The sequence below is a fragment of the Cyanistes caeruleus genome, chromosome 10, assembly GCF_971803275.1.
Source record: "Cyanistes caeruleus chromosome 10, bCyaCae1.hap1.1, whole genome shotgun sequence".
Taxonomy (NCBI): Eukaryota; Metazoa; Chordata; class Aves; order Passeriformes; family Paridae; genus Cyanistes; species Cyanistes caeruleus.
In genome coordinates, this window is record NC_141710.1 from 8230059 (window position 1) to 8245114 (window position 15056).

At 43.8% G+C, this 15056-nt stretch overlaps 1 long non-coding RNA gene across 2 annotated transcripts; it reads right to left on the minus strand.

Annotated features, from left to right (window-relative positions):
• Nucleotides 1-273: 273 nt before the first annotated feature.
• LOC111933557 (uncharacterized) lies at nt 274-14798 on the minus strand. 2 transcript variants are annotated; one of them, XR_015274431.1, is made up of 6 exons: nt 14469-14798; nt 13868-14113; nt 9491-9631; nt 7709-9383; nt 3833-3939; nt 274-2340 (listed from the first exon to the last, which is right to left on the minus strand). It is a non-coding gene; the product is annotated as an uncharacterized LOC111933557 (long non-coding RNA). The 2 variants fall into 2 exon arrangements; XR_015274432.1 differs by lacking the exons at nt 9491-9631; nt 13868-14113; nt 14469-14798 and having other exon boundaries at nt 5226-8290.
• Nucleotides 14799-15056: the final 258 nt, after the last annotated feature.

A 15056-nucleotide genomic window follows, 5' to 3' on the forward strand; every position in this document is an offset into this window, starting at 1 on the left:
GCAAAACAATGTCTGTAAGGAGTACCAGTAGTGCAGGAAAAGTATCACAACCTGCAGAAGAGAAGTGTGTGAATTTAGAGCAGTGACAGAAGTATCCCCCACTCACCAGTGAGGCCCAGCCATGTGCAGAAGTGCTGGTGATTGATTTTAATATGAAATCAGAAGTTGACTGTTATGGATGTCAACACAAGAACTGGTTGAGCATTCCCACAAACATATTTCTGAGAGGAAATGACGTGGGTCATGTGTATTGGAAACAAAACTCAGAGCATCTTTTGAAACGTTTGCAGATTTATTTATCTAAAGGCAAACAAAACAGATCAGGAAATATCTCAGCTCTTCTGTGTCTCTTTCTACTTGTTAAAGGATAGCAATAACAATAACAATAACCCCAGGAAAATCTGAAATGCAGATATTAAAAATAATAAGCACTGTTTCAAATGTCTGAAGGATTTTTCAGAGTGTTTTCCTGGCTGGGTAATTCTTTCCTTTCCTGAGCTGGCTGGAGCACAGCCCCTGCTGCGCACACTCCATCTTTTCCAGGCAGCAGTGCTGTGAACACCTTGGGTTTGTCACCCCGAGCCCACAGCAGTGACACTTCAATCCTCTGTGCTTCCCTGAGTGTCGCAGTGCTGATGTAGGACACTTGAATTCCCTGCAAACCAGCCACCCAAGGGCCTCCCAGGCACACCTGCAGCTCAGGCTGAGCAGGGAAAGCTGGGTTATGCACATCCTTCTTCCTCAGTGTCCACTCAAGAGCAAACAGCCTCGGGCTGCTTGTGAGCTCGGGTCCTGCCTCTCCTGTGGATCCACATCCTCTCAATTGCTCTTCAGATCTGCACCCAATCCGAGCTTGCACACAGCTGTGGGGTGATACCTGCACCATAAAGGGCAGAAGGTGCTCCTGATACAGATGTGAAGTTTACAAGAGCCAGGACAGAATTAAAGATGTTTATGGTTTTGGTTTTTTTCCCACTGAAGTTGAAAGCTGTGGCTCTGAACTCTGAAATAATTGGTGCTGTTGTATGAAAAAGGCTTTTGCACAGAGTGATTCTCTGTAATAACAATTTGTTTCCAGCATCACATACTGTGTTTTCCTTGACTGTTGTTACTGGCTGTCCTAATCACTGCTTCTAAGAGCAGCCAGACAAGGCCATGCCCAGGATTTTTCCAAGAGTTACCACAGGTAAAGAGCCCAAGCAATTGTGTGTTTAAAAACGGCATCAGTGCGGAGGAGAGCATCACCCCTGTCTCCTGTATTCAGTTCTTCACCAGCTGGGGGAATGAAAAGTACACTTTATGCTGAATGTTGAAGGATCAAGTGTGGCTGAAAGCCATGACCTCTTCAGCTTTCTATTTTTTCAAAGGCTCATTCTTTTCCCTGATGTCATTAGTGTTGCTATGGAGTTTCACAGTGCTCCACTTGGAAGCTGTTCATGCAGTAACTTACACATGCACTTAAATGACTTAATGAAATGTATACAAACTTTTATTGAGATGATCTCTGCTTTATTGATTGTCTTCAGTCTGCTTGGTAAGATATAAACACTGGGGAAGACTCAGTCTCTGTCATTTGAGAGTTACAATCAGATCTGGAAGAACAAGTCAGACCAAAATGTAGGCCCCAAGAGCTTTGGCTTAAAGCCCCCAACAAAAATCAAAACCCTCTTGGTCTGAAGGTTGGAGACTGGACACTGGAGTGATGGAAAATGGAACTTGTACTTCAGTCAGTGTCAGAACATACTAGTGCTGAGTTTTTTTGTTTCTGTGTGGGATTTGAGAGGAGGGAATATCAGTATTCCCTTTCCCTGACTGCTCCACAGGTACTTGGGCCACTTCACTTTGGTTCATCGTGTTACAATGCAGTAGGTTACCTGTGAATATTTACTTAGGTTCACAGAGGTACAAGCCAGTTTAAGCTACAGTAAAAGATGTTAAAACTGTTGTCTTAGGTCAAAAGCATGCTCAGAGGCAGCTACTAGGCCTCAGCTGGTACCCAGTGGTTTCTGGTTTATGAATCTGAACTTTGGCCTTCATCTACAGCTCTGTTGAGATCAGTCTCTGCTAAAGAGGTTTGCCAGCAATGTTAACAAAACAGTTCTTGTGTAGACCCATCTTTTACTGAAGGAAAAGTGTATTTGCTATTAAAGTTCACTAGTTCTGTTGAGTGAAATAAGCCAGACCAGCAAAAGGACTTTGAAATTCTCTACTCTTGGGCTTTGTCTGCCAAAGAAATGTCAGTTATACCTAATTAGTTTACTTATAACAGCAAAGGCTCATACTGAAGAGTTGGCCTCATTTTCCATTTAATTCTTATAATTGTTCCACTTGACATTGAACCTGTGAATGGAAAACAGGAGAGATGAGGACATTCACAGAGGGTGTCCCACAGCCCTACCATCCATATTGTTTCAGCAAATTAATCATCCTTCTCTACTGAGTTAAGTAACTTCATTGATTTTAAGAGGGTTTCTCACTTGAAGAAATCTTCATCAGACTCAAACCTTAAAGTTCACTACCACAGACACTCAGAGCTCAGGTTCAGGCTTGGCTACATTGAAGGCAAATCCCATTCACATACAGGAATGCTGTGGTATAATGTGATTTTGTGCATCATATATGCTGACGAAATATCTGAATGCTTAATCAAAACCCTGTAAGAAATAATTCATAATTATATGGATCTTTTATATAGGTCTGTAATCTTAGATTATTGATCTTTAGGTCGTCAAATATTGCATATAATTTACTGGTGAGGTCAGTACCGTGATCTCTAACTTCAGTGTTTTCTGTAGCATGTATTATGGCTCCTCAAGCCTGGAACAAATATTAACTGGGGATCTATTTCTCAGATTTATCATTTTTCTGTTCCCAGTTCCCCTCATTACCAATCTGAGTGCTGAGAATCCCTCAGAGCTCTGGCATTGGTAACTAGCCTGGAGCACATGATGGATTGTAAGGAAAGGCTGGCTGACTAGGTATGGCTCCAGCCACATTGCCATGAGGATGGAGCAGCATAACAAAGACTTTTCAGAAGTCTTTGTCATATTCTTGTGCTACAGAGGCTATCCATCTTATCCAGTGAGACAAAGTCTGTGTTTGGTCACACCCAGGTGCCTTGGCCACCTTCACATGAAGCTGGATTGTAAAGCCAGCATGCGTTCAGAGAAGCGAGGGCTGAGCACACCCAAGGAAGCACCAGCTTTGAAGCCTGGGGTGTACCAGACCTTCTAAAAGCACCCCTGAAGTTTTCTGGTGTTCTTAATAAGCACAGGTAAGGCTGTGGATACTCTCTGTTGCCCACCTGCTGTGATAATGTGCTGTATTAACTCTGGGTTCATGTTTGCCCCTGTTCCCAGCCCTCTCCAGTGAGGTGCTGTTAATGTATTTACTGCTCAGAGGTTTAGAAAAGCTTGTCACAAATTCTGGCTCCACATGGTGCAGTGCACGTTCAGGTAGAGGAGAGGACTAAAGCCTGGCATCACATCCTGCTCTGCCTTTCACTCTGATGGTGATGAACATCAAGTCATTCCTGCCATGGTGAATTACACTTTATATGTTTAAAATACAAATATGTGTATTTATAACTAAGCAATAGTGTTGGGTTGAAATAAGCAATAGAAAGTTGGGTTGGTGAGAGAAGTGCAGAGGAAACATGAGTGGCTTGTGTCAATTCCTGGTGCTTTTTTGAGCAATATCCTTTCAAAAGTAACCCAAGATCAACACACATCCTTAAATCTGATCTCCATCCTAAATTACAGAAAAACTTCATTTGGTTTGGACTCATGCAAATCTCAAATAATAGCATTGGTAGCAGTATTCTGAAAATTACCTGTTGTGGTCTACAGAGGAAATGAAGGTTGTGTTTCTCTCATTAACTCTCTTGTGCCTTCTTTCCAATTATGTTTTATATTAAGCAGTCATCTGGCTTTTAGGCAGCTGAAACAAAGGATTCCCCATGCTGGTTAAATAAAAAGTCCTTTCGTAGTCACAGTATAAAGGAGAGAGCTGAGAAGAAACGGGTCACAGCTAGGGATGCACAACCGCTGGAACTGCCCCCCCTCAGTGAGACTCACTCTGAGTTTCCCAGCTGAGTGGTGAAATGTGTGGAGCTCTGTTTGCCCTTTTGTTTGATGTCCTCTTCATTTCCTGTTTGTTAAGTGATCTGAAAGTAAAACAACCAGCCAACCAACCAAGGGAAAAAACCCCTTTCATAATTTTAAACGGGGCCCAGCTGTGTAAGCTGGCCTGCACAGACACTGCCCAAGGTTGCCAGAAGGGCCTGTGTGTCTCGGATCCTCCTCTCTGTGGGTGCTCAGCCCTTGCAGAGTAATTGCTCTCTCCTTCCTCTGAATGTCTGCCCCCTTTTGAAAGCATCTCTAGCAAGGCACTCAGATTCATTAACTCCTGAGCACAGTCCCTTTTTCATGTCAGTGTCTACCAGAACTAATGCTCCTGGGGACAGGAGAGGCTAAGCGAGGGTACTGAGAGCATGGACGGCAATGTCACATCACTCATCTCTGCAAGTGAAATAGCAGCAGGCAAAGGAAAAGGACTTTGGGGAAAGATTTCCCAAAGCACCTTTTGATATTACTACTGAAGATAAATGACCTGCAGGGACATGACCTGACTGCAGTCACAGCATGACCTGCAGTGGGTGTGTTACAGTCATAATAAATTGCAGAGTATGTCAGTAGTGACCCGTGAATGACACAAAACCAAACCAAAGCTGCCTCACCTTGCCTGCTGCTACAGGAATACAGGCTGTACAAGACCTTGCTTTGAAAGTATTTGCTTTGCTTGAGAGGAGAAAGAAAATGTAGGAAGGGAAACTCAAGCAAGAGGAATCTAAATGTATGTCTGCAACAAATATAAAAGTTAGACTACGTAAAACTAGGTCTCTGCAGACAAGGGGTAGGTAAATACCCCTCAAGCACCCCTAGCTCAAGTGAAAATGGTAGTACGTAATTCCAAATAAAACCTATTACTGTCTGAACCTGGAGTGTATTGACAAAGGCTTCAGTCCTTTCAATAGACTCAATAGTACTTAGTGAAGAGAGGGGAAAAAAATCCCAGACATCTCTGTGCATTCAAACTTTTTTCAAAGAAAGCAGCAGGAGAAATTCAGTGAATTGATCTTTCTCAGCATAACTTTATGAAGGGCAGCATGGTTAAGGAAAAATATGTTTTTCTTTCCAAAAGAAAAATGTCACCTTCTCACCTACCATTCATAATCTCCTAAGTACTTGATTGCTGTGTCTATAGATAGAGGGTTTGAACACACAGAATCATTTTCAGACTGATCCTCTTCAGTGACTTCTAAAAAGCCACTTCATTTTTTTCTTCACCTTTGCCATCTGCAGACGGTTTTCTGGCAGAAAGCACTATTTAAGAGCTATTTTGTGCATTTGCTGGCAGAAGCTGTTCCAGGCAGCAGACGGTGCTGTCACTCCCTGACCCTCAGCTCGGCAGGGGCAGGGTGCAGGATGGAGCTGGGCACAGGCAGTGGCCCCAGAGGTGCTTGGGGGATGCTTTGTGCTGCAAACTTAATCCCCAGTATGTCCCAGCAAGGGGAACCACCTTCCCACGCTGAGGAACGTGAAGCAATCACTGCCAAAATGGGCCAGCATCTCTCCTCCTGGGCCCAGCTCCCCTCAGCCCTAGTGGGACGTGTTTCCCTGTGCTGGCCAGGCCAGGGGCTGCTGGGGTGGCCAGGTCAGGAGCTGCCACACGGTGCTGGCCCTCGGAGGAGCTGGTGCTGCTGTGGGGGGTGAGGGACCTGGGCCACCCCACCTGTGTGCCAGCACGGGCTCGTCACATCCTCCTGGAGAACCTGCTGGGTGCTGGGGGCTCGGAGTGGGCAGCTGGGGACAGCCCTGCTGGCCTCTCTTCTCCACCCAAATGTCCCTGCTGGGGAGCAGCCCTGTGCTGTGCAGGGCCAGGGAGCTGCCCCTGAAGCCAGCGCCTGCAGTAGAAGGAGAATCATGCAGGAATATCCCTGCTTTGCTTCTCCCAGGCTGCCAGCACTCGTCACTCAGGGACTTACAGCATTTCTGCTGTTCCTTCTGTGTGGTCTGCAGTGACCTGGGACTAGGAATAAGCAGCCATAGAATCCTGATACCACTGAACGTGGAAACTTAAAATACTGCCACTTGATCTTGTGATTGCATCTTCTCTTTCCTTAATTCCCATAGGAAGACAACATAATGGCAGTGGAAGGTTACTTGTCTGTTATTCCTCCCAAAGCTTTCTTTCTGCTTAAAAATATGTAATTAACTCCTTCATTTTGTTCTTGCATTCTCACTCTTAGAAGGGTCCATGCTTGGCTTGGAGCTTGGGCAAGGTATATCTTTTCTAGTAAGTACTGTATCTGTCTGCACTGTGAACTTCCAGACATCTTTCTCAAAATCATTCAAAACAGCCCAACTCTAGCATTAAATACTTGGGGTCTTCCTCAGCTTCATTTTCTCTTCATATTTTATTTAAAATTCTTAATTCCAGGAAATCCAGATAAGATGAAAGCTTTCAGCTCTAATATTCTAGATGCAAATCTTATTAAATTCCAAGCCCCAAACCAAGCAACGCTGTAAACTGGGAATAAAACTGAAATGAAATTAAGACAATCAATCACTCTCAAGTCAGTTCAGCAGCTCATACAGACACATTCTCTGTGGTCTCATCACATTCATATTAATGGACAAATTTGCTTCTTGCATTATATTCCATATATTACACTGTGTAATTAGAAGCTAATTGGAAGCAGTAGGCAGCATGCCAATATTTGTAGCATTCAGATATCATTCAGAGCTTCAGTATTTGAGGAAGAACCTGATTATTTCTCAGAGACATTTCTAACTATGTCTACAAAGAAAACATTGTTTTGGAGTCTCCTTGCTCTAAACTTCTAGATTCTGGGAAGCTGAACTGCTTGCACATGCAATGCTAGGGGACTGTATTTGTAATTAAAATAAATCCTTAAGGATCACAGATCTATCCAACAAAGGTGATTGTCAGGCCTGCCAGCTGCCTCAGGCTAACCTCAGCATTAAGAAACTTCAAAAGTGTGGTTATCCTGGCCTTGAGGAAAGGCTTAAGGGTGGTACTTGGAAAAGACAGCATGAAAAAAACCACAACCTTGCACACTTCTCCAAGCCAAGGCTGCCTGTGACTGATTGCAGGTACAGGAACTGTGCCAGTTCACAGGTTGTAGTAGAGACTTAAAATTTGACTGGGGAAGCTGAATGTGGCATTTTGTAAAAAAGAGAAGCTCATCCCTTCAAAGGAGCAAGCATTCACGAGAGCAGCTGATGGAGAATGCTTGCCACACATTAAACATCCCCAGGTAGCTGTTCCCAGCTAACTATGCCCTCAGTTATGTTTGTTACTGTTGAATAGCAAGGATTCTCCCTGTAAAGACAATTCTCATCCTAAAATAGCAATCTGTTCTCTCTAGGCATGGCCTGTTTTATATTCTTGGCTCCAGCTGTGAGACAATGTCTGCAGTGCAAAGCTTGGAGCCCTTTAGTGGGGCAGAACATTTGAAAATTTGGTCACCTGTCTGCAAACATCTGCTTGTGCAGTGGCACCTTGTCCAGGAGCAAGTGCAGCTTGTTCAGTCAGTGGTTATGAACTCAGTATTTTTCAGCTCTATTCCCATTTAGCATGCTTTTCCTGACCTCATCCCCTTGTTTGTTGGGTGTGTCTGTACCTTTGCTGCCCAAAGGCCTTGTGGCTGTGTCTTCCTGCTTTGATTGAGAAGTAATTATTCATTTCCTGTGGTGGTCTCTCACTTCTTATTCCCATAGTTATTGTTTCCACTTCTCATGGGAGTTATCAAAACTCAGAACAGAGAAGAGAAAATTATGATGACCTCTAGCTTCAAATTTTCTCCAAATGGTTTCCCAGGTTACAATGTATGAAAATTTTTGAGTCTGTAGAGTTTTCATGAAAAAAAGCTGTCTGAATATTTGTGACTGACAACTGTTACCATGCCAGAAATCAGCCTACATAATTCACCCTTCTTGACTGTGAATAAGGATGCTCATCTTTAGCTGCGTTCCAAACAGGTTCATGGCAATGGAGGAAAAGCTAGAGAAAAATATATATTCTAGAAAATAAGTCAACCTCCCTGTTTCAAAATCTCAAAGCAAGAGAAAGAAAGGAAAAGGAGAGACTCACTTAGAACTCTTCCAGAAGCAGTCAAGGATTGTCACTTTTTCTTTTCAGAGATTAGATTACACTTGGCTAGTAAAATCTTTGGCTTAGTAAAACCTAAGCATTGGAGACAGTAAAAGTCCAGACTTTTTGTCATAATGTCAGTAGTTCAAACAGCCTGATTTTTCTTCTGACATTTTCTCCCTTCTTATGGACAACTAAGAAAAGTTGCCAAAGTTTATTGTCCAAATTGGCTCATTTAACCAGAAGTGAATATCTCACCCACACAGTAAACCACTGGGATTTCCTCTAATGTAGTAGATGTCAGCTATAACAAGCCCCTATTAATAATTAATTGAGTTCCTATTGGGACTGCCTGAACAATTTTATTTGCTTCTTGTCAAGTACAGCGCAGTGATGTAGCCTAATTTAGTCTGACTGTACCATGGGCAAGTACTTCCACCCTGTGTGATGTGACCACCCTTTCACCATTTTCTCTGTGCCATGGTTTGAAGTCTTTAAAGAAGGGCTCATAAACACAGATTTGTCATATTGCCTTGAAATTGTGAGGGCTTAAAACCATTGGGATGGCAAGACACATGTGTGTGTTCTGGCAGGGTGTTGTAATACCTCTGATGACCTTGCTCTGGTAGCACACCTTCCTCCAGCTGAGAGTGCCACAGAACTCGTATTTCCTCTGGGGCTCAGGGCTCCAGGCTTGTTCCAGGGAGTCAGTCAGGGGTTCGGGTGCATGGTGTCTCCTCTGGCCTTGCTCAGCTCAGGATAAGTGGCGTCACTGAAGTGTGCTGTGCTCCCCTCTCAGCCCTGCTCACTGGCTAATGCTGAGGGCAATTACACGTGTCCTTCTCACTGAGCCCCGCTGGCAGGGCAGCACTTGTGGGGCAGATTGTGGTGAAAGGCAGTGAGACCAGATGCCTCTGTTATACCCATGAGCCTGGAAGCTTTGTGGTTTCCCATGCTGATTGAGATGAGCGTGACGTGGTGTATTTAGAGCAAGCAGAGCCCTGCTCCCTGGCTGCCTCCTCACAGCCCACATTGCTCCAGGATCCTGTTTATGGCTGCTGTCTAAGCTGGGGTCCAGGCAGGCTTGGGCTGACAGCGCTACTGGCAACAACCAAGGCATTCCAAGTCTTAGATTCAGCTGGAGGGGTTTTATCAACATAAACATGGCAAATCCTAACAGAGTCCAGCACTTGTCCCTGTCGGCCCTGTGGAAAATAATAATGTGTTAAGCTGGTCGAGTAAGTGGACTACTCACAGTCAATCATTATGGGAATTTTGATATGACTCATTTCTTACACTTGCTCTTACTTACAGCTCTCATAAGTCTCAGTTGTATAAAAGAGACCTACATTAGTTTCAAAAGGAGCAAAGGAGGAAAGTGTTTCATTCTCGGATCAGCCCTCAATTTCTAACCACTATTTTTGTTGTTCAGAGATATGCCAGAAATAATATTCTGAAAAAAAATACAAAAAATTACAGAGGGTTATTAGTATTCTTTAGTTTATTTGTTATATGTCACTAATGTGGAGCGAGATTTATTTTTTTGTATGGGTTCCAAAGGACAAAGGTAATTTGTTTTGCCTGAAGGCTTCAGACACTGGTGAAGTTATTTTCCTGGTTCTAGCCCAGTTCTTTCCAGGACATGTGTCCTGCTATTTGAACTATCTATCTCTTGAGCTGAATAGGCTTAGCTGAGCTAGAGTTCATGTCCTGACCTGCACTCAAAGTCGCATGAGATTGTGTTTTAAAAAACAAAACCTTGACGACTTGAGCAGCTTTTGTCTCCCTGAAGAGATAAGGAATACATAAAATCTCAAAATCTACATACTTTATTGCTCAACCTGAATAGGTTTTGCCTTTTCATCCTACTGGGATAAAAAACTTGTGTTCTCTCAGGATTTCCTGGCTCATGAGGAATCTCAGCTACTGCAAAGCCCATAAGTAGCTGCACATCAACAACTATCTGAAATCCTGTGGAACAAGATTCTGCTTGGTCTAAAAGTGCTGGAGCAGTGAGGACATGAGGATGGGGCTGACAGGGCTCACACAGACCTGCTTTGTTGACAAGAACTGCTATATTTTCTGAGATACTCTTGAGGTACCTTAAAGGAATCTCCCTTCAGGTGAGAGCATCCACCAATCTTACCTCCTTTTGCCTAGATTGGACCATAAAGCTCACCTTTATAGAATCACAGAAGCACAGAATCAGCTGGGTTGAAAGGGAATTAAAAAATCATCCAGTTCCATCCATAGCCCCTGCCTTAGGCAGGGATGCCATTCCCTAGCTCAGGTTGATCAGAGCCCCATTTGACCTGTCTTAGAACACTTCCAAGGATGGGGCATCCAAAACTTGTCTGAGAAACTCGTTCCTATGCCTCATCACCCTCACAGTAAAGAAATTCTTCCTAACCTCTTTCTAAACCTAACCTCTTTCTGAACCTGTCCTCTTTCTCTTTAAAACCAAAGTCCTGTCACAATCTGCCCTGTGAAGAGTCCCTTTCCCTCCTTTTTATAAGCCCCTTTTATATGGTATATTAAAAAACCTGCACTGTGTCCATTTTTTTTTTTTTTTGCCATTCTATGTGTCTTTATAAAGCCTAAGTGATTTTAGGAATCACTTGCTTCAAGTCCTCAAACTTTGCTGTGTAGCTGCAGAGTGCTAAAGCTTCATCACAGTTTGTTTTCCCTGTGTGAATGAGTTGTGTATCTGAATCCAACGTTTGACTTCAGAGCTCTGCCGTGCTGTTATTGCGATGTCTTTGTAGTTTCAGGCTTAGCTGGAAATTATTTCTCAGATTTTGAAATCCCTGCTCAGATTCTGTGAGGAAGAGGGTCTTGAATGGAGACACAGGTCTGAAACATTGGATTCTCATTCTCACCCTGACTTCCAAGGTGAGAAATGTTTTGTTGCTGCTGTGTGCTAGGCTGAGGAATCCCGGTGAAAGGCACTACAAAAGTTGACTCTCACCTCTAGTGGGAATGACTGCTGGAAGACCAGCTAAGCTGCTTCCTTTTCTTCAGTGAGAAGCAACCATTCCAAGTATTAATTATTCAAAGTTGATATTTCTGCACTATTTAGGCAAAATCTGGTGGCCCAAATGGCTCCAAGAATAGCTTCCCTTTGTTATTTTTTAATGTGAATGCTTTAGTTTGCTTCATCATCCAGGCATGTTCTTGCTAAAGCTATATACATCACCCTGCTGAAAGCACATGAAGCATAAAACATCTTAGCCCAGTTTTCACCTGAATGTTCAGGGCTTGACAGACAGTAATTTCTAAGGTCCAAGTATATCTATTCATGTGTATCTCCAGAGATAGTGGTACAGGATATTGAGATTTTGAGATTTGATATAAAGCTGTTTTTGTAAAAAAGTGGCCTGCAAGCTGCCTAATCCATCGGTTGCATGTGGAATTCAAGCCTTCCTGCCAGGCAGGAGAGACTGCAAGTGCTGCAGGCTTAGGTTACAATGGAAGGTGAAACCAAAAGTATTCTAATACCATCTTCATAAGCTGTTAAGAACAGGTGGGACAGTGTTCTTTATCTCTGATAACTCCCTCAGAGGAGCAGGGGCTGCCCCTGCTAATAGGCCATCAAGTGTCACTGCATGACTCAGAGTTACATCATCCCTTGTGAGATGCTCTGCCCAGGGGGAGGAACCAAGCATCCCTACCTGGGTATAATCTGAGTTTGGAACACCAGGAGAGCACTACCCACTGAGAAAAGCTCCACAGTCACCACTGGACCTCCAGAAAAGGAGCAGTCTTTACTATAGGCTCACTGCTTTGACATCCATCCCATCCCTCACTCCAACAGGACTGCAGCCACCATTTAATGGGACTGCTACCACCACCCTGACCCACAGGGGGTCAGGTTGTGTCCTGACTCTGGCTTGTTTAACTGGGAGAATGGCTGCCAGTGTAAGAATTAAAAATGGAAGCACTGCTTGTGTCCTTACTACTCCAACATTACCATGTGCCCAAAGTCACCCTTTTCCAGCAGACTTGGTTTTTACAGTTGACTGCTATCTGAGAGTAACTAGCTGCACACTTTCCTGTGGATAGTTGTTATTAAGTGTTTTTATCATGTTGATGGCCCAGCCTGAGCCCTACAAACAACTGCATACTGCATTTGTAGTAGGTTGAGGATGGTTGCTCCATGTGCAGTCTCCAAAGGCTGTAGGACAGCAGCTGGCCAGGATGAGATGAGCACAAGGTGAGAGCTGTGGTTGTGTAAAAAGCATTTGTCATGGTAGAGCAGCTCCCAAGCCATTTTATGCCATTTGTAAGAGAGGCTGTGAGAAGTTTTAATTTTACTTGAAGTGAAATTCTGTTAGCCTTTCACACAGCCAAATTGATTGGTGAACTCACAGGCAGATACGCATTGACTGAAACAGCATGAAGCCACTACCTGCTTTTGTCCTGCCCTTGAGTGCCAAAACTTTGGGCCTAAACCCAAACTAATAGGTGCAGTAGCTGGGAATATTATAATAAAGCCATAGGTAGCTTTCTAATATACTTCACTTTCCAGTTCTGTGTCTTTCCTGGCCCTCCCACCCCAGGGAAAAGAGTTTCCTGTGTGTATGTTGTTCCCCTTTAGGCTGGCAGGGAGGTACTGGTACTGCCAGGTGGTTGATCAGGGCAGAAGACCACAGAAGAGCAGGGGTGACAGAAGATACGGCTCCACAGGTCACTGAAGATCCTGTGGTGAAGGTGTTTGTGTCTCTCATCCTGTCTCCCATCTCCACCTGCTCCACTCCATATCTCTCACTGCTTTGCCTCAGGCTCCTTTGGTGCTCACTGGACCCACCTAGAAACTGATTTAATTTGTGATCTGAAAGCCTCACTGGTTTTATGCTGTGAGAAATTCAGCTGGCTGCTGAAGCTGGCACCTGGCAGATCTCAGCAAGAGGGTGGGCTGTACAGCTGAGAGCAGGAACAGGAGAAAGGAGAAATGCAGAGAAGAAGGACAGACTTCTGTCTCAGCTGTGACCAAACACTGCTGCCTGTGAAACTGCAAGCACAGTCTGAACAGAAAGGCTGATCCAGGACAGAGCCTTGGATCCTGGAGGGTTTGGTGGTGATGGAATGCAAGACATCTAAATCCTACACTTCACAAAGATAACAAATGCTACAAATCAACCTCCAGTGTCTAGGGCCACTTGTTTCTCTGGATATGAATTAAAAGTGGAAGGTAGTCCCTTCAAGATGTTTTTAGGACTTGATAATGAGCTATCAAATGTAGCTTGGTTACAGTCCCACACATCAGAAGTTGTATTTACATTTTAGAAGAGAGGACAACATTTCCCTGTGTAATGCTTGATCCAATACTAATACTAGTTTCTACTTCTTCATACTAATTTCTTTGGCATTCCCAAAAAAATCATTGGCTGATTTTGTCTGCCCACATCTACAGGGCAGGGTAGTTGCATTTAGACTATGAGTGTTGATTAATTTTATGTTATGGGAATACAGAAGTGTTGGAAAACAGTTCTTGATCTAAGAGAGTGTCCACTCTGCTCTAAGTTTATTTCTGAACCTGAAAAGTTCTGCATAAGATCTCCTGTTTTGTGTGAAGATACAAAATGTGAAGATTTACTAAAATTATACACAAACAAAAGCCACACATCTAATTACTATTTCCAAGTATCATGGCTAAAGTTATATTTCTGAGGGGATGCAATTAGCTCACCAATGTGCTTTCCCTTCCAGTGAGTGAGACATCAGCCTTTATCTAAGCAGCAGTCTTTGTGGCGTCAGAGGGAATTTTGTCTGGTTTAGAGGATCTTTGCAGAAGCTCTTCTTCCCATTTTTGAATGCTACAGCTTTACCAGGACTGTGTTGGGATTCTGATATACTCACTGCTGTCTTTCACAGCCACGACCTCCTGAAATGTCTTTCTCCAAGTCTTCAGTAGCTGCCTGTAGAGAGAAATGAACTGACAGGGGTAAAAAAAAAAAAGGAAGGGGGTGAAAAAAGAGAAAGAGAAGGAAAAAACTTCACCATTGTGGGGTTTTGGTGGTTCTTTTCACTTTTTTCCCAAATGTGATAAAATGGGTTCTGGTTTCTCCTCCCTGGAGGACCTCTGAAAACCCAGAGCAGGGAGAACCCTGGAGAGGTTTTTGAGGCCCGTTTGCTTTTTATAAAGTACTAAAATCTTACTGGCAAAAGAATGAATTTAACCTTACAGGAACTCAGCAGTGCTTTTGGCACTGCCTTCCCTGAGGTCTTTTGGTTACCAAATAAATCAGTGCACACAACAGCAAAACAGCAGAGTGAAACTTAATCCCTACCTGCATGTCCAGGCAGCTGGAGGCTCTGCTGATTAGTTTCAGCCCCGCAGTCACGTCCCAGGGCTAAGAGCAGATAATGCATGTTTATTTGATAGCCGACCCACAATGTGCTCTCATTAGCTGAGAATGATTCATGAGCTCTCAGAGGACTTTTCCAACTCTTTATAGTAGCTAAAGCCATGCCTGAAGTACATGTGAACCCTGGACTCATCTGAAAAACCATCTTCCTTGTTCCACGCCCTGTGACTCTTCTCGCTGCAACTGCATTCATTATTTTCACTGTCTTTCCTAGCAGTGGTGTGTGGGACTGGACAGCACAACAGGAGGATACTGCATGGATAGGAACACACTCTTAGGGAATTGCCCCCTCCACAATTTCCTAGACCCCCCTCCCAAGTCTGTAGCCCAGGATTCCCTTCTAGCTCCTGCTTTCTAAAAGTGCCAAGGTGCGCAGTGATGAACCAGGGAGCCCAACACTCCTGCTGAGGTACCCACCACCTGCTGCCCCAAGGGCCTTGCAAAATAGCAAAATGGAAAAAAAACCAGCAAAAAACCAAAAGGATATGTTTTACAGATCAATAGAATAAT